At 34.5% G+C, this 20,317-nt stretch overlaps 1 long non-coding RNA gene across 1 annotated transcript; it reads right to left on the reverse strand.

Moving 5' to 3' along the window:
• Positions 1-1,114: 1,114 nt before the first annotated feature.
• Positions 1,115-3,381, reverse strand: LOC110007410 (uncharacterized). The gene is made up of 2 exons (XR_002281205.2): positions 2,827-3,381; positions 1,115-1,388 (listed from the first exon to the last, which is right to left on the reverse strand). It is a non-coding gene; the product is annotated as an uncharacterized LOC110007410 (long non-coding RNA).
• Between the last annotated feature and the right edge of the window lie 16,936 nt (positions 3,382-20,317).

Genomic DNA, 20,317 nt, shown 5'->3' on the forward strand with positions numbered 1-20,317 from the left:
GCGGCATTATTGTTTTTTAAGCGAAACACATGAAGAGTATTCAAACTCCCGCGCCAAGAAGAAAACCAAGCCCTGTTTTTCCTCAGCCCTGCACGCCCATGAAACTTGACCAATTCAACTTGTCCCAACCGTGGCTTCAAGCAAATGGGGTATCTTTGAATTTATTTATTTATTAGTTTGGACAAATGGGTGTTTTGCTTGTCTCTCTGAGGCAAGCTACTGAAATTTGGGGCTTGTATGCATCAATAAAATGTTAAAAGTAATTACTAAAAATAAAATGATTAAAATATGCCTAAACCATTTATAGGGGCAACTTGGTCATTTTTTTGTTTGAAATATTTTTTAATATTTACTCAGGTGTGCCTCACTTACGCAGATATATCCACAAATTTTGAAATTAGTCTGATTTATGAAAATGATTAAAATTAAAAAACTATCAAACAAATATGACTATAGATAGACTTTAGATAGTAATAAGCCAATAGATAGACTTTAGATAGTAATAAGCCATGAGGGAATTACTATAGAAATTCACTCACGAGAGTTTGTAAGTATTTATATGTAGGAATTGCCTACAAAGAGACCATTTATCTTTTGTAGATCGAGGTCACAATGTACCTACAAAATATATCTATAGAATGAGTGTCGTGGAGATGAGGATGTTGAGATGAATGAATGACAAGACAAAAGGGGATATAATTCAAAATGAATGCATTCGGGAGAATTTAGGTGTGGCACCAATAGACGATAAGATGAGAGAGAGTAAACTTGGTGGCCTGACCATGTATAGTGTCGACCAAGTACAACACCTATTAGGAGGTACTAGAAGGTACGAATTAATTCAAATGAAAAGATTTAAAAAAACGAGAGTATGCCCAAAAGGACATAATTGAAAATAGTTCGAAAAGATATGAAGACTTATTGCCTCACAGAGGGTATGATTTTTAATGTAGCAAAATGACAGACGGAGATTTACGTAGCCGACCCCAATTAATTAAAAAAAATTCTGATAATAATGATAATGATTTGGAGGTCATAATACTTATTCCTGTTCGATAGAGATTTTCATCCACCAAGGATACATGTGTATGCATGCCACATAAGAGAGATTCTCGGTAAAAGATTATGATTCATTATAAAATAACATATCGTAAATGAGGTACAAAAGTTTCATTAGTCTCATTCTTGAGTGCCATAGAATAATATAACATATCGTAATTGAGGTACAAAAGTCTCATTCTTGAGTGGCATAGATAAATAACATGTCTTAAATGAGGAACAAAAGTCTCATTCTTGAGTGGCATTGAAGCGAAGCAGACCGTATACTCCTCTGCAAAACATGAGTGTGTGAGAGAGATTTGAATGAAATCCTTCTCATCTTTCTTGCTCTGCACAATGTGGCACAATGTTACATTGCTATAGCAGTCTAGCATATCACCAGCTTCCCATCCCAATATCACCCTTGTCTTTTACCTCATTCTCTTAGTGTTTCATTTCAATTTAATACATTATTACCATTCTACCTGCCATGTTTTATTATGAGCACATTAGGGAGCACAAAATCAGTTTGCGACAAAGGTATTGAACATTTGGAATTTTTTCCTCAAGTACTTAATTAAATCACTATGTAGAGGTTTAGCCTTAACCATGACTGCCCCATTTTGCAATTTCATAAGAGGAACTAAAATAAGAATGGTAAATGAGAAGACTGGTTCTCAAAATTATATTAGCTAGAGCAGGGAAGTCCTAATAGGCCCTTGGCAAAATCTAATAAAATCTTGGGGAAAGAAAATACAATGCAACCCAAATGGTGATTGGTTCAGATCTAAACCCAAAAATCCAAAGGCAACATACACAAAAATATCTATATTTTCAACTATTGGATTGTTAAAGGGGCTTGTATTACCAAGTCAAAATTACAACTGAGGCTTTAAGAAAAAGGGCCATATATATATATATATATATATATATATATATATATATATATATAAATGGGGCTCCATGAAAAAGGGTCATATATACAAAAAACAAAAAATAAAAAATAAAAAAAAATGGTGATTGAGGAAGCACTCTATAAAAAAAAAATGGTACCTCTTGAAAAAGGGCCACATACAAAAAAAAAAAAAAAAAAAAAAATTGATCGGAGCACATTGTAAAAAACCAACAAAGTAAGAACACCAAAAATTTGGACCTAGTTCCAGCAAAATCACCCCAGTTCTTATTGATAAGCTGGATTTTATGAGGTTCTTATTGATAAGCTGGATTTTATGAGAACGAGAGCGTATTCAACTTTTTTTCTTTTTGTGGTTTGTGAAGGGTTGAGAATTTTTCAGATCGGGTCCGGATCTACCCAGATTCGGATCCAAATAGTATACGTTGGGTTTCGGTTCAGATTCGGATCCGATGGGATCCTCAAAATTCAGATGCGGATCCTAATCCGAGCTTATATATAAGATCCGAATCCGGATTATATTTCTCCAAAAAAATAATTTCAACAATTTTTTCTGCAAATCAATTTCCAGTTCCGCCTTTATCACTCTATTTTCTGATAATAAATAAAAATTTCAGGCTAAAAAGACTTGTAAAATTCTTTCTCTCGTCTAAGCTCTTGTAGTTTTTTTTTTTTTTCTGTTTCAGATCACTGAAAAATAACGTCCCTATACTCTGCTACTTTTCTGGAATTTATCTTTTCTTCGAGAGATCTCTAAATCATCATTTTCATGACTGGTAAATGGAAGAAAAGTTAAAATGATAAATTGGTGTAACGCGATGGCTGTTGTTTTAGAGAAAAAAAAGTCATTGACGAACTTAGATTGACAGCCGCACCTCTATTTTATAACTTTCCCTCTCAAAGACATTTGACATTGAACCACTTTAGCATCAAAAGATGCGTAGAGCCAGAGCTGCCTCCATCTATTTATTTTGTTCCTGCCATTTAAATATCCTCTCTACCCTACCCCAAGAAAAAGTTACCCCTCTGCAGCGTAGCTTTCGGATGGCCAAAGAAAAAGAGTCAGAGCTGCAGTGCACCAAGAAAAAGAGCCAGAGCTGCTTCCGTCAATTTCAGAGAGAGAGAGAGAGTTGATTGGAGAGATGGTAGACCGAGTTGCTTAGAGAGATGGTGGACGGTCAACGACTGTGTTTTCTTTGGAGATGGCATATGGTGACTGTGTTTTGTTTGGAGAGTGTTTTTCTTTGGAGATGGCGATTGTATTGTGTTTTGTTTGGAGAGAAAGATGCGAGGTAGCTTGGTAGTTGGCGGCTTGGCGCAGAGAAGGTGCGACGATGGCGGAGGGATGGATGGGTTTACAGAGAGTGAAAGAAACCCTAAATGGTGTTTTGTTTACAGAGTGAAAAGAGATGATTCAATCCTACCGTTAACTTTCTATCAACGTACGGTTGAGATGAGTTCTTCTAAAAGTTAAACTTGTTTTATATATATATATATATAAATTAAAAAAATGATACCCTCCCCATTTGTATAGGACCTTAAATGATAATTATCAAATTTGGCAAGAATATATAGAAAAGTCAAATCTTACACTTATGTGAAAACTTTTCTTGAGGCTAAGTGAAAATTTTTCTAGAAGTTCAATTACTGTGTATTTAATTTCTTGTTTAAGGGTGCAAAGAAATTTTTTTTTGCCTTGTAATTGGCTTTTGACATTATTTAATTCTTTTAATTTTGGCTTATGTATGAAATTGAAATGTATTGGAATATTTTGAATTGTTGATGAAATTCCTTTTTCATCAATAGTTAGAGGATAAAGTAATGTTAGGAATGGGACTCCTAAAATTACTGATTGGCTTAATCCTTTAACCATGATAAATGGTGTATCAATACATTGGTGATTATTACCTACAGAGGCGTTGGATAATTTATATTTAATAAATAACCTACTGCCATCTGCTGTATTTAATATTTGAGTAGTTTTATCAAAATATTTTGAAGGTACAAGTCCTTCGTTTATGCAATTGAGATCAGCTCCTGAATCTATAAGGGCTGATATTTCAAAATTATAATTTTTAGCAACAATGATTTTGACTTGGACAAACCATTTTTGTACAACTATTTTATTTATCAAATTAACTGAAGGAATTGGTATTGTTGGTATTTCACTAGTCTCTATGGGACCAGTGGTTTCTATTGGGTTGTCTGTTATCAAATCATTGAATTCTATTTCATCTGTCTCAGAATCTTGTTGAGACATTTGTTGTAATTCTAATATTTGAATTCTTCCTTTCAATTATACTATTTCGGATTTTATTTCTTTAATCTCTTTTTTGAGATCAGAGATTGTAGGTTCTTTTTGAGAAGTGTGTTGATCACTTATATATATATATATATATATATAAAATGATGATTTTATAGGATTTTCTCCCAATCATGTGAAATTGATTTTTCTAGAGATTTGTTTCAACTTTAATGACGATCTTTTAAGAGTGAAATTGATTTTTTTAGAGATTTGTGTCAACTTTAATAATGATCATTTGGAATCCTACTTAGAAAAAAGTCTTATAGAATCATTTCTTTTATATATATATATATTATTTAAAACAAATACGGTTGGATCTATCCGTATTCGGATTCGATCCAAATTTATATTTGGATCTAAATTTTAGATCTGAATCTGAATTTTGGATCCATATCAAGATCCGAATAATATATGAATTTCGAGTTTTGGATCTAGATTGGGTAAATTCTTAGCCCTAAGCAACAACTCATCAAAATTGCTTTGTTGCTAAAGACATTCTTCAAGCTAGGTTATATGTTCCAATTTCCTACAACATTGCTTAGTTGCTAAAGACATTCTTTAAGCTAGGTTATATGTTCCAATTTCCTTCAACATGCTCTTAGATTTTACCCTAGAAATTTCCTACGACATGCCATTAGAGTTTACACTTGAAATTTCCAGCAGTATGCGATTAGATTTTACATTTGAGATTACAAAACTATTTACAAAAAAAGTTAAAAATACAATAAACCATGCCATTAGATTTTACACTTGAAATTTCCTGAACCAAGCCATTAAATTTTACACTTGAAATTTCCTACAAGATGCGATTAGATTTTATATTTGAGATTACAAAACCATTTACAAAAATAATTTAAAATACAGTAAACCATAAGTATTGATAATTAACAATACAACGTATCCAATATTGAGCATGTGTGTCACCTGATTCTATTGCAGCCAAAAAGCTAGTTAATATTCATTGGGGGGAGGGGAGAGAGAGAGCAATCTGAAATGGATTTAAGAAGGATCCTAGTTTAAAAACCTTTTGATTTGTATTATTCGTTATTTGTACACTTCAGAGTTAGGTAATTCTTCCAATGATTATCCCTACATTTGAACATAGCATATTTTATGTTATTATTTTATGTATTTTTCAAAAAAGATTTCAACCGGTACTTGAGAGGCTTGGCCTTCATTTCATTAAAAAAACAGAAAACAAAAAAGGGGTAAAGTCAGAACTACCTTTTCCCCTTCCACTAATCGCTTTAACATTCTAATCGCGCATGGGGTTTGGTGAGCGGCAACTTTCACCCTAAATTACATTCCGATTTTCACCTCCATCAAAAACCCTAGCGAGAGGCTTCTTCGCTCTCCCTTGCCCCCTAACTCCCTCTACTACGAGCCCCCCAAAACCCTAGTGAGTAAAAGCAACCCCTCTCTCTCTCTCTCCAAGCTCTCTCTCTCTCTACCCATTTCCTCACTCTTTCTAGGACCTGTATCTCTGGTTTCTTTTGGCCTGTAAGAAGATAGGGAGGAAAGCTTTGTTTTTTATATTCTTTTCCTTATTATGCAAATGGGTTTTGAATCTAAGCTCCGTTAATGGTGCCACTGATGCACTGGATAGTGGGTCTTTGCAAAGAACGCATCCTATATTGCTTATTATTTATTATGTTGTTTTTCCAGATTTTTGGTTCTAAGACCCACCATTTTCTTACTCATATGAGACGCTAACCATGAAATATGCAATGATTATGTGCCTAATGCTACTGAATTTTGTCTTTATCTTTTGATGAAAACGTTAATTTGAGCTCAATTTCCATATTGATCTAGTTTCTCTTACATTCCCAAACATGTTATTTATGCACCCACTTGAGCATATTTTATGTAAATATTAGTAGCATTCCCAAACATTCTATTTATGCACCTACTTAAGCATATTTTATGTAAATATTAGTAGCATCAGAGGGGATTCAAACTTTTATGAATTCTCCAAGCACAGTGAAGTATTATTTGAATCCAGTTATATGTTTAGTACTATATTGGATGAATAGAAAGTCTTATTTAATTACAAAATGTTATTAAGAAATTGCATTTTGCATATAATATTAATGAAATACATAATGAACAGTCTTATTATGATGAGTAGAGAATATTTCCTATATTAAAGTAGGAATTAAATATATTTGGTTTAAAATGATTGCTTTTTTTTACTTTAAAAATATCAAAATTTGAATTATGCGTAACCTCTCAAAGACACAGGTTATGAGTTTGGAGAGGTATATTTCAAGAAAAAGTATTTGGTGAGACATGTTTTCAAAATCATGTTTTCAAACCAAAACATGTCCCAAAGCATGGTAAACCCATTTCCACCTTAGATTCATGGATTTTGATTAAATAAAATGAATAATTCAGAAAAATGTAGAAAATAAACAAAAATTATTATGGATCAATTTTTTTTATCTATAATTTCAACACAAATAGACCTAATTTTGGAGAGTAAACCTCATCTATCTAGACTAAATATTAAATTTATTAACAATATGGATATTATTTATAATAAAATAAAATAATTAAATATCAAATAACTTCCAAACTTACGTTTGATCTCTTCTAAGTCAAAAATCTTATCCAAATTAAAATCAATCTTTAAAAACAAAGTCCGAAACTTCAAATTCTCCTCCATTATTATAATTTCAAATGAAAAAGCATTATAATTATTCCTATCCAAATTAAAATGATATTTGGATTAGAAAAAAAAAATATACATGAGAGCAGGGCAATTGTGCAGGCCATCCACATTCAAAGCATGACAGAGAAAATATTACTTTCACGTAAGGGAGGCCTAATCACACACAGAGTATGTAACCCATGGAAAAGCATTATGCTTTGCATTTACCCGTCCAAATTGTACTGACCATCCATTTGGATTGTTACTATTTTATTCATGGTTGGTATTTCGAATTGAAACATGGCAAAAAAGTTACAAAATGAAATAAATAAATGAATTACAAAAATTGATTGAAGTGCACTTAAGATTATTTACTTAACGATTTACTTATATGTTTTGATTGTATTTCAAATAGCCTTTCAAAATATACATGATTTTGAGTAGGAGTAATAGAAAAAGGCAAAATGTTAAATAGTTGAAAAATGAGGTGTAATTTAATAAATTTCAAATAAATTTATATTAGAAAGGGATATTATCTTATTACTTATGAAAAATTAACAATTAAACACTTTACCATATATTTTGATTTGATTTCCAAGTGCCCATAGAAAAACACATGATGTTGGTTTGGAATAGCTGCATATAGGTAAAAGTAGTTCATTTCTTATGAGTAATTTGATAAATTTTCTTATAATCTGACCCGAATCGGAACTCATGTAGGGTTCAGGTTATTGGACCCGCCCGACCTAGTGGTATGTGTCTAAATGGAAGAAAGATAAATTTATTATAGTTATTTTATAATATATAAATAATGTTGCAGCATTGATAATTAATATTACATAATTTATTAACTAATGCCCCTTCAAAGCACGTCATCATAAATAAATTTTAATCACCACAAATAATTTCTAATATGAAAAAAGATAGCACAAAGCCTTCAAGCATCCACCTACATGCATATTCTAATTACGTGCTCTAAAAAAAGATGTGATGTGTTTTCATGAAGTTACCTAAGTAATAATAAAATAAAAGAAAATAAATAAAAAATAAAAATAAATTTAGTTATAAGCATTCCTATTTAGAGAGAGTGTAATCGCCTTTAATGGAAAAAAAGCACATCTATTTCAAATAATTATTTTTTAATTAATATATTATTTACTTCAAAAAAATAAAAAGACCTAATAAGAAAGATATCACGAAAAATAAAGATAAGGCAACTTATATATAGCTCCGTTGAGAGGAAGAATGTAGAAGAGAGAGAGAGTCCGTTGAGAATCCATTGGGAGAAAGTGACAAAAATAAATAATTTGCATGTAAAGTTGTAGAGATACAGTGGAATCAAAGGAAATAAATGTGGCTATTTATATTTTTACTTGGAGAGAGAGAGACACGATTGATAATTCATTGAGGGAAGTGACAAAAAATAAATATTTTGCATTTAACTGTAGAGAGTGGAATTAAAGAAAATAAATCTTGCCACTTATAATTACCATGAGAGAGAGGGAGATTTATTTTGATAAATTCCTCAACATATATAATTGAAAAACCTTTACTCTTTCACATATTGATAGTATCATTTAGTTCAGTTTCATCGATCATCGATCATCAATCATCGTCGTCATAAAAATACAAAGATTTTCTTTACCGTATCCTAAAATCTCTCTCTATTAAAAAACTAAAGGATTTTTATTTTTGAAAAATAGAAAAATATCTTACTTCACAGCCTAAACTTTTCTATTTTAGGGGATAGGGTCATATTTTATTTTGGCAACATATGTCTATTCCTTAATTATGACTTAATAATGTAGTGTAAAATTTATGTAGAATTTTTGAAATGCTACGAAAAGTATTCCACAAAACAGTTACAATCCATATGAAATTATTCCTTTGTAGAAAAAATTACACACATACTCGCCAATTTTTGTTAGGTTTATGTGACCTTTAAAGGCCTTATGAGTGCTTGTAAAATGAAATGATACAGTAGAACATAAACTCAGTGGGAGTGTAGTCCCTTGTTAACCATACTAAGCAAACGACGGTTTGCTGATACCGATCTGTGCTTAACGATCTAGGCCAGTCTGTTAGGAAAAACCCATGTACCTGGGCATGAGGGTTTATGAGTTAGCCCTTGCTGAGGTTAGAGAGCATGCCTGGATGAGTGAGCCGAAGGATTGTGTTACCCTTGTATATGATGGTGGCCTACTGAGACGGGGGCCAAAACCTCATCCATGTTCCATCACACGGCATGCATATTGATAGATCGTTCGGGAAAGCCAAATATCCACCTTTGGGTGAAGCGTATGCATGTGCGAGAGATACCCCTATGCGTCATATGCGAGAGATACCCCTATGCGTCATAGAGATGTGGTCGCACCAGGTTGTGGTGACCTTGACTCTTCTCTAGGGGAGGACCTGTAATCCACAGACTGGGATTGCGACCACTTGATTCATCGACCTGACTTTGGTGACCCGCTAATGAGCGCCTGTTTGGACTGTAGGTCATGGAAAACACCGGGTCGGTTCAATAAAGCTAGTGTGGTCTGTAGTCCACAGTTGAAGGTGAAGTACCCCATTATTATAGATTGGATTCCTAAAACCATATGGATCATTTTCCCATCATATTAATTTAATTGTGTTCATTTTATTATTGAAATGATTTTAATTTTATTATTGAAATGATTTTAATTTTATTATTTGAATTTTTATGAATTTCGCGAAATTTTATTTACGATTTTTGGACTTATAAAAATACAATTATTGTTCTTACAAAGTTATAAAAAAATTCAAATGTAGATTAAATTGTTAAAATAATATTTTTTTTATGGGGGCCCATAATGCACATGGGCCCACCATGTGGCATGTGGGTGGGAGCCCACATGTGCCACAAAAGGGTGGCACGCCCCACCCTCTTTGGATTCTCTTGTTTGCTTTTAAGATAAGGTTAGTTTGATTTGTGGCATGTTGTCAAATATTGGAAGGGATATATTGACCATGACTTTATCTAATTTATAGCAAGTTTGTTTTAAAAAGATATGGTCAATGTGAATTGATATGGATCTTATATCATTTATATTTGGTAGTATTTATCTACTTGATATTATTTGACATATCCTTATGGAATATGTGACATGGATCGTACAATTTTATAGAATGTATGATATTTATTTTATTTAAATATGTTGATGGAAAATGGTTTAGGAAAGAGGATGATGGTTCATGCACCTTCCATAATGTTGATGGCCAATCTATGGAATGAATGGCTCAAATCTCTCAACCCACAAGTCACCCTTGATCGACAGTCTATGTTCAATCTCACAAGAAGAGGCAAGCCAAATAAAACCTAATCTTATTCAAAGCCTATAAAAAAAGATTATCTCTACCCAAAAATCTCTACACCTTATCTCTTGTAACTAATTCTTATCTTTCTCTCTCATATCTCAAAAGGGGGCACACACCTCTCTCTCATGTTTGATCTCTCTCTCTCTCTTACATTGTGTAAGAACATAAGGGTTTAGGTTATGGAGTTCTTCTCTCCTATCTCTCAAATATGGATTTACAGCTAAAGGTTTTAGGGTTTAGCAAAAAAAGAATCCATCTCTCTCAAACTAGGTTGCTAAGAGAATTCACCTAGGGCTTTGAGTTTGTGATCAAAGGGTTTCATGTTCCATTGATGTGGTTTGACCGAAATTTGCTTTTCCGGTTCGAGATTGAAGCTAGACCGTTGATTCCGCGCAATCGGATGGTGGTGACTCGGTATGGGGTGTAATAAGCCAGGTTGAGGTAATCTCCGGTACTCTTCCTTTTTGTTTCTTGCAATCTTGTCTTTTATTCCCAAGTACAATGTATAGTTGTTTCAATGGCATCAAGTTGTTAAGATCTTGATTTTATTGTTATGTTGATTTTATTTTGAAATTTATCTTATTATAATAAAGATCACCTGTAAGTCGTCTTTTGCCAAAAGAAAGGGACGAAAAAAATAAAATAAAAATGTATTCCCCGATAAAACATCACATAGGTCGTTCTTTCAATTTTATGTATTCAAAATATCCCCTCTAAAGTTTTTGCTTTTGCATTCATATTCTTTTCTTTTTATATTCCTTCATATAAATCTATATCAAATCAATTTTTGGATCTTAAAAGTCTGAATTTGATGTTTGGAGCAACTTTAGACTTTTAAGCTTTAAAGTAAGTTGATGAGTAAAAATTATTAAATTAAAATTTGGACTTTCAAGATTCGAAGTGGTGGTAATTTAGTCAAAAATAAAAAACTGTAAAAAAAAAGGTATGTATGTACATAAAGAAATTAGAAAGTCATTTTTAAATAACAAAAATGTGAGGAGAAATGTGCATAATTTTCTTTTTTCTATTATCTATCTAAATGAATGACTAATTGTTCACAGTGCGAAGTGGAGCAAACCTTCAGTTGAAGATCACTCGATTCAACACTAGGAACTCAATTGTTATGAAAGATAAATAGTGTGAACAATCGAATTTTGATATAAGGTTAGATCTACTCATACATGAGCAAATCTTCTCTTAGATCAGTAGCAGAGCCTTCATTGAAATGGTGCATGAAATACTCAATAAAAAGCAATAAATACTAACCTAAACCTAATAAAATGATCTAAATAATTGAAAATGCGGAAGAAAGGTTACCTGGTCGGCCAGTTGGCCCATAACACTCGAAGCTTCGAGGTCTCGCCCATATCAGGACCGCGGTTATGATTTACTGTAAGGTTCGAAACTTTTTCGACCGTTGATCCTAGTTACATATTGAATCGTTTCCGATTAATGCTAATCTCAGTGTTCTTTTCAATTTGTTGTATTACCTTTGTATGATGTTTTGAGTGAGACTGTAATATTATTGGGATCGCGAGCTTTCCGACGGTACAAAAATCATTCAAATCCGAGCTACCGTCAGAAAGCCCTGATCTGTATCCAAAACTTTCCGATGCGCATCTTAATGCACATACATGCATCTCAATGCACATGATTACAACATGATTGTCCCCCATACATCGATTCATGCTGTCTCTCTCCTCTCACATGCCCTCTCTCTTCATGCATGAGTGCCATGTGGCATATGCATGATGTCATCCCATATTATGTCTCACATGCTTGCCCCCCCTCTCTCTCCTCATGCATGCCTCTTATGTACCACTTGTTAATTGCATGCTATCCCCACCCTTGCTTACTTATACCTCATTCTCACATCTCACATTGATTTTTCCTCTCTCCCGTCTCACTTCCCTCTCTAACCCATGTTCTCCCTCGCTAGCCTTAAGACCTTAAGACTTTTAAACCCTTCCCAGCCTTAGTGCATTGAGCTTAAACTCATCTTTTTGAGCTTGGCATGTGTAGTGAAAATTGTGAAGAACCTTGGAGTTTCTTTTAATGCATGTAAGTGGATCTAGTTTTTTTTCATGTTTTAGATTGATGCTTGTTTACTTAGCTTATCAAAGTATGAAATTCAAGAATGAATATGGGTGTGGATGTATGTTACTGAAATCCTGCTAGAATGTGCTCTGTTTTCCAAAACTATGGCTTCGGTTTGAGAAACTGTTTGAGAATCCTATATATCTCCTAAGATCATGAAATTTTGTGTAAAAGTAGCTCATTGAGTCTAATTTATCATGGTAAAGACCACTTATTAATATCCCTTTTGGTTTAAAAGTTATTTACCATTTTCTAAAGCATGTCAGATTTGTAAAATGAAATTCCATGGATATTACGTATTTTATATAGAGATTTTTACTTACCAAAATATATCAGAATGAGGTTAAATCACTTCTAAATAAAAGATAAATGAATATATTTTGAAAATGGTATAGGAATCATGATTAAATTCCATGTGGTTTGAAAGTTATACATGTTTTCCTACGAGTATGTCATCTTAGGTTTTTTGCGGTGAAAACGTGAACTTTTTTCAAGAACATCAAATAGTTTGGCAAAATTTGTGTTATCCCCTTCACGAAAGTTGTGTTTTCATGAGCTTAGATTCTTATAAAGTGGTCTCAGGTCTAAATGATATTTCTATCTCATGATATGCCTTTATAAGTGGATTGTGTTCACTGTGAAAAACCGAAAAAATGACATGATGATGTCTTTGAGCTAATAAGCCTAATGATATGTTTATATGCATAACATGCTTTAGACTTGTTGATGTTTCATATGAACCTGTATCTATTATGATATGTGAACATGTTAATCTATTTCTAATGTGAAATGAATGCATGATAATGAGATATGCTCTGTTATGATATGAATGCAGGTAGTAAGACATGCTCAGTTATGATATGAATGCATGATAATGAGATATGCTCTGTTATGATATGAATGCAGGTAGTAAGACATGCTCAGTTATGATATGAATGCATGATAATGAGATATGCTCTATTATGATGTGAATGTATGTAGTAAGACATGCTCTGTTATGATATGAATGCATGATAATGAGATATGCTTTGTTATGATACGAATGCATGTAGTAAGACATGCTCAGTTATGATATAAATGCATGATAATGAGATATGCTCTGTTATGATATGAATGCATGTAGTAAGACATGCTCAGTTATGATATGAATAGTAAGACATGCTCAGTTATGATATGAATGCCTGATAATGAGATATGCTTTGTTATGATATGAATGCATGTAGTAAGAGATGCTCAGTTATGATATGAATGCATGATAATGAGATATGCTCTGTTATGATATGAATGCATGTAGTAAGACATGCTCAGTAATGATATGAATGCACGATAATGAGATATGCTATGTTATGATACAAATGCATGTAGTAAGACATGCTTAGTTATAATATGAATGCATCATAATGAGATATGCTCTTTTATGATAAGAATGCATGCAGTAAGACATGCTCAGTTATAATATGAATACATGATAATGAGATATGCTCTGTTATGATACGACTGCATGTAGTAAGACATGCTCAGTTATGATATGAATGCATGATAATGTGATATGCTTAGTTATGATATGAATGCATTTAGTAATGATATGAATGCATGATAATGAGATAATCTCTGTTATGATAAGGATGCATGTAGTAAGACATGTTCTGTTATGATATGATATACATATGCTCTGATATGATATATACATGCTCTGGTATGATATGAAAGCAAGCTCTGTGATGAAATGATATGTGTATAAGGCACTATACAATGGGTCATCCATTGGTAGTGTAAGATGATAGGATAGGAAATGTGTATAAGGCACTATGCAATGGGTCATCCATTGGTAGTGTAAGATGATATGATAAGAAATATGTGAAGCACTATGCAATGGGTCATCTGTTAGTAGTGTAATATGACATGATAAGAATGAGATATGAGGCACTACGCAACGAGTTGTAAGTTGGTAGTGTAATGTGATATGATAAGAAAGTTATGCTGGCAATTGAGATATTTCCCCGACTCCCTATGGTAGGATGAAGTTAGGATGTGAGTCGCATAGAAGAGTCGCGCCCCCTCAATATATGTGTATGACGCTACGAAACGGGTCATCCGTTGATGGTGTAACGCGCTCCAGCTAGAGAACAAATGAGTGTCGTGTCTTGCAAAGCCTCCGCTTATCAAAAGCCCTAAAGTGTGCTGAGGATTGTGTGTGTGTGAAGGCATTACGAAATAGGTCATCCATTTTTGGTATTTTCTCTCCTGAGTGATGTAGAAATCCTAAACAATGAGATTGGCTTGGCCTGATGGATATGGCTTCTACTTCGGGAGTAGGTGATATTAAGAATGTTTATGCTTGATATATATATGCTTGCCTGATTGTGTTGATTTGTTTTAATGTCCATGCTTGAATGCTATGAAATTTGATTTGTTATTGCTCCACCATGAAAGGAATCACTCATGACACAATGCTAAATATAGTTGTGATACATGGCTCCATGTTTGTAAGACTTACATGAACCTTGAGTATGATTATAAGTTACTGTGTGTAGGAAAGAATGCATAGCACCTTGATCTACTTACTGGGCTTTATAGCTCACTCCTTTAACTTTCATCTATGTAGAGTGATAGCCCGTGGGTTGTGGACGGGTGGTTTGGTGATTGCGGCTGGCGGTTGGAGCGCCCATACTTCTTGTTGAAGCTTCTTTTTCATTGTATGTTTTAGATATAGTTTTTTTTGTATTGAAGCTATATAATGCTGTTGAGCCTTTGTGGCTTGGACTCTTTTGTAATATTTTGGAGCTTTTATATATAGTTGGGGACTTATTTGTTCAGCTTGTTGTGGTTATATGCTTGGTGTTTTGTTTTTATTTTGTGGTTGGCTTTGATTTCCATCTTTTCAAAAGGTTGAGCACACTGCTACCTGAGTGGCATTCACTTCTCTTGATCGTGGTCCTGCACCTTGTTGCCCTTCGGCAAGTACGGTAGGGTAGGGAGTAGGGGCGAGGCTGTGACTGTGCCTATTTATGGTATCAGAGCTGCCAGAATAGGATTCTTGGCCTAGAGAGCCTTAGAGGAATCTTTAGGGTAGTATTTGGATAGGCTAGTAACTGGGAGTTTCTGTTTTAGGTCAAGATGCTGAGGACTCGTCCCAACAGTTCGAATGCGAGTGATGGGAACACAGAGGCTTTTGAGGAATTCTTTAGGATGGTTGGGGTCATGACTCAAGTTATGAAGAAATGTATGCTGGCGCCGGCTGCCCATGCCCCAAACCAGGCAGATAGTGGGTTGATTGAAATTTAGGAGATTTGTCCCTCCCGCATTCTCGGGGCATGGAGGAGTAGATAAGGCTGAAAGATAGAGGAAGTAAGTAGAAACGATCTTTGAAGTTCTACATTGTTCGGATGAGCAAAAAGTTAGATTGTGAACCTTTATGCTGGAAGGAGACGCCGAGCATTGGTGGAGTTCGGTGAAACAGTCTTGGGTGGAGACAGGGATTGTGGCCACCTGGGAGAACTTCCTGGCGACTTTCAATGAGAAATATTTCCCTGACTCTGTCTGAGAGAGGAAAGAAGTTGAATTTATCGAGCTGCAGCAAGGGAGACTGTCGGTAGAACAATATGCAGCAAAATTTGCGGAGCTCTCCTGGTATGCGCTACATATCATCAACACAGAGGCGCATAAAGCGAGCAAGTTTGAGAGGGGCCTCAGGCCAGATATCCGAGGGAGAGTAATGTCAGGCAACCTTACGACGTTCTCCCCATTGATGGATCTAGCTATGAAAACTGAGAATGATTTTGAGGAGTTCCAGCTAATGAAGAAAGGGAGAGTAAGGCCCCCACCATCCAATAATTTTGGGATTAAGATAAATTTTAGGGGAAAGATTAATCAGGGCAACATGAAGGCCTAGAAGACTTTCTCGGGCAATTGAGTGCCAAAAGAAGCTGAGAACGTGTTATGGGTGTAGAAAGCCTGGCCACCTGATCAAGGACTACTCAGTGACAAAGCCGGAGAATAGACCGAAGACTCAAAGTCGGGTGTTTGCACTTACGGAGCAGGAGATGAAGGCTTCTATGTCAGTGATCTGAGGTAAGCTCTTTGTTTGTGATAGAGATACTAAATCTTTATAGACCCTAGTTCTTCTCATTTTTTTTTTTCACCTTATTTTGCATGTCATCTAAATGTTGAACTTACACTTCTTGATTTTATTTTACTAGTGTGCACACCTATGGGGGAGTCGATGGAGACTTATATGGTATACAAACAGTGTGGGTTTTTGTTTCAATGGTGTGTCTTGCCCATAGACTTGACACTTTTAGATATTCAAAATTTTGATGTTATTTTGGGAAGGGAGTGGTTGCCCACACACCTTACCACTGTTGACTGTTATGATAAGAATGTGACCTTTAGACCTCTTACCTAGCATGAGTTGCACTTTGTTGGTGTCAAAGACGCTTCCCCTCTACACTTTATTTCTTCCCTTAGGGCGCAACGTCTTTTGGCTAGAAAGTGTGTCAGGTACTTAGCCTATGCGGTAGACAATCTGAACGTCTAGTCCAAGTTAGAAGAGAAGCCCCGTATAGGATGGCCCCAGCAAAATTGAAGGAGCTGAAAGAGCAATTGCAGGAGTTGTTGGAGAAGGGATCATCCGACCTAGTGTGTAGCCTTGGGGTGCACCGGTCCTTTTATGAAGAAGAAGGATGGGTCCATGAGGCTTTACATAGACTATAAGCAGTTGAATCAAGTAACAATGAAGAATAAGTACCGTCTGCCTATGAATGATGACCACTTTGACCAGCTTCAATGGGCCCAAGTGTTTTCTAAGATTGACCTCCGAACGGGTTATCATCAATTGCGTGTTAAGGAGAGAGATGTTCCCAAGTTCGCATTCAGAACCCGATATGGTCACTATGAGTTTTTAGTAAATACCATTTGGAATGACGAATGTCCCGGCTATTTTCATGGACCTGATGAATAGGATATTCAAAACCCTTTATAGATAGATTTGTAGTGGCCTCTTTAGGCACATTGTTTCTAAGTATGGAGTAGCGATTGACCCTTCTAAAATTGAAGTTGTACTCAAGTAGGGAAGTAACAGCTAGACCCGTCCCATGTTCTGAGATATGAATCTGTATCGATCAAAGAAGACCTGGTCTTCATTGAGCAACCAGTTCTAATACTGATAGAAGGGTGCAAATATTGTGGAATAAGGAAATCTCTTGGGTCCGTGTCCTGTGGCAATACCATTCGGGGGAAGACTCGACTTGAAAACGAGAAGATAAGATCTGAGAAAAGTACCCCCATTTATTTGAATAACAGATGTATGATTTAGAGGACTAAATCCTTTTTAAGGAAGGGATGATATAAGGTTCGGACTTTTTCGATCGTTGATCCTGGTTACGTATTGAATCATTTCTGATTAATGCTAATCTCAATATTCTTTTCGAATTGTTGTATAACCTCTGTATGATGTTTTGAGTGATACTGTAATATTATAGCGAGCTTTCTGATGGTACCAAAATCGTTAAAATCCGAGCTACTGTCATAAATCCCTCATCTGTGCCCCAAAATTTTCCAATGGGGCATCCCAATGCACGTACAAGCATCCCAATGCACATGATTACAACATGATTGCCCCCCAAACAATTATGGTACATGCTATCTCTCTCCTCTTACATGCCTTCTCCGTCATGCATGAGTGCCATGTGGCACATGCATGCTATCATCCAATGATTATATCTCCCATGCTTGCCCCCCTCTCTCTCTCCTTATGCATGCCTCTTATGTGCCACTTGTCAATTGCATGCTACCCCCACCCATGCTTACTTATACCCCCTTGTCACCTCTCACATTGATTTTTTCTCTCTCCCTTCTCACTTCCCTCTCTCACCCATGTTCTCCCTCTCTAACCGTAAGACCTTAAGACTTTGAGACCCCTCCCAAGCTTAGTTCATTGACCTTGAACCCATCTTTTGGAGCTTGGCATGTGTGGTGAAAATTGTGAAGAACCTTGGAGTTTCTTTTGGTGCATATAAGTGGATCTAGTTTTTATGTTTTCATGCTTTAAATTAATGCATGTTTACTTAGCTTATCAAAGTATGATATTCAAGAATGAATATGGGTGTGGATGTATATTATTGGAATCCTGCTAAAATGTGCTTTGTTTTCCAAAATTGTGATTCCAGTTGAGAAACTGTTTGAAGATCCTATATATCTCCTTAGATCATGAAATTTTGTATAAAAATATTTCATTGAGTCTAATTTATTATGGAAAAGACTTCTTGTTAATATCCCTTTCGATTTAAAAGCTATTTACTATTTTCTAAAGCATGTTAGATTTGTGAAATGAAATTCTAGGGATTTTATGTATTTTTATGTGGAGCTTTTCACTGACCAAAACATATGAGAATGAGGTCAAACCACTTTTAAATGAAAGATAAATGAATATATTTTGAAAATAGTTTTGGAATCGTGATTAAATTCTATGTGGTTTCAATGTTATGCATGTTTTCCTAGGAGTATGTCTTCCTAAGTTTTCTGTGGTAAAAACAGAAACTTTGTCCAAGAACATCAAACATTTTGGCAAATATCAACCCAAAATTTAGGGTTATCCCCTTCACAAAAGTTGTATTTTCAGGATCCTAAATTGTTATAAAAGTGGTCTCAGGTCTAAATGATAATTTTATCTCATGATATGCCTTTATAAGTAGAGAGTGTTCACTGTGAAAAACTAGAAAAATGACTTGATGATGTCTTTGAGCTAATGAGCCTGATGATATGATTATATGCATAACATGCTTTGGACTTGTTGATATTTCATATGAACCTGTATCTATTATGATATGTGAGCATGTTAATCTATTTCTAATGTGAAATGAATGCATGATAATGAGATATGCTTTGTTATGATATGAATGCAGGTAGTAAGACATGCTCAGTTATGATATGAATGCATGATAATGAGATATGCTCTGTTATGATATGAATGCATGTAGTAAGACATGCTCAGTTATGATATAAATGCATGATAATGAGATATGCTTTGTTATGATACGAATGCATGTAATAAGACATGCTCAGTTATGATATAAATGCATGATAATGAGATATGCTCTGTTATGATATGCATGTATGTAGTAAGGCATAATCAGTTGTGGTATGAATACATGATAATAAGATTTGCTCTATTATGATACGAATGCATGTAGTAAGACGTGTTCAATTATGATATGAATGTCTGATAATGAGATCTGCTTTGTTATGATATGAATACATATAGTTAGACATGCTCAATTATTATATGAATGCACGATAATGAGATATGCTCTGTTATGATACGAATGGATGTAGTAAGACATGTTCAGTTATGATATGAATGCATAATAATGAGATATGCTCTATTATAATACGAATACATGTAGTAAGGCATGCTAGGTTATTATATGAATGCATGATAATGAGATATGCTATCTTATGATATGAATGCATGAAGTATTGACATGAATGCATGATAACGAGATAAGCTCTGTTTTGATAAGGATACAGATAGTAAGACATGTTTTGTTATGATATAATATGCACATGATCTGATATGATATGTATATGCTTTGGTATAATATGAAATCAAGCTCTATGATGAAATGATATGTGTATAAGGTACTATGCAATGGATCATCTATTGGTAATGTAAAATGATATGATAAGAAATGTGCATAAGGCACTATGTGATGGGTCATCCATTGGTAGCGTAAGATGATATGATAAGAAATGTGTATAAAGCACTATGCAATAGGTCATCCGGTGGTAGTGTAAGATGATATGATAGGAAATGTGTACAAGGCACTATGCAATGAGTCATCCATTAGTAGTGCAAGATGATATGATAAGAAATATGTGACGTACTATACAATGGGTCATTCATTGGTAGTGTAAGATGATATGATAAGAAATGTGTGAAGCATTATGCAATGGGTCATCCATTGGTAGTGTAATA

Source organism: Amborella trichopoda, chromosome 8 (assembly GCF_054954075.1).
Source record: "Amborella trichopoda isolate Santa Cruz 75 chromosome 8, AtrichopodaSantaCruz75HAP2 v2.0, whole genome shotgun sequence".
Lineage (NCBI taxonomy): Eukaryota > Viridiplantae > Streptophyta > Magnoliopsida > Amborellales > Amborellaceae > Amborella > Amborella trichopoda.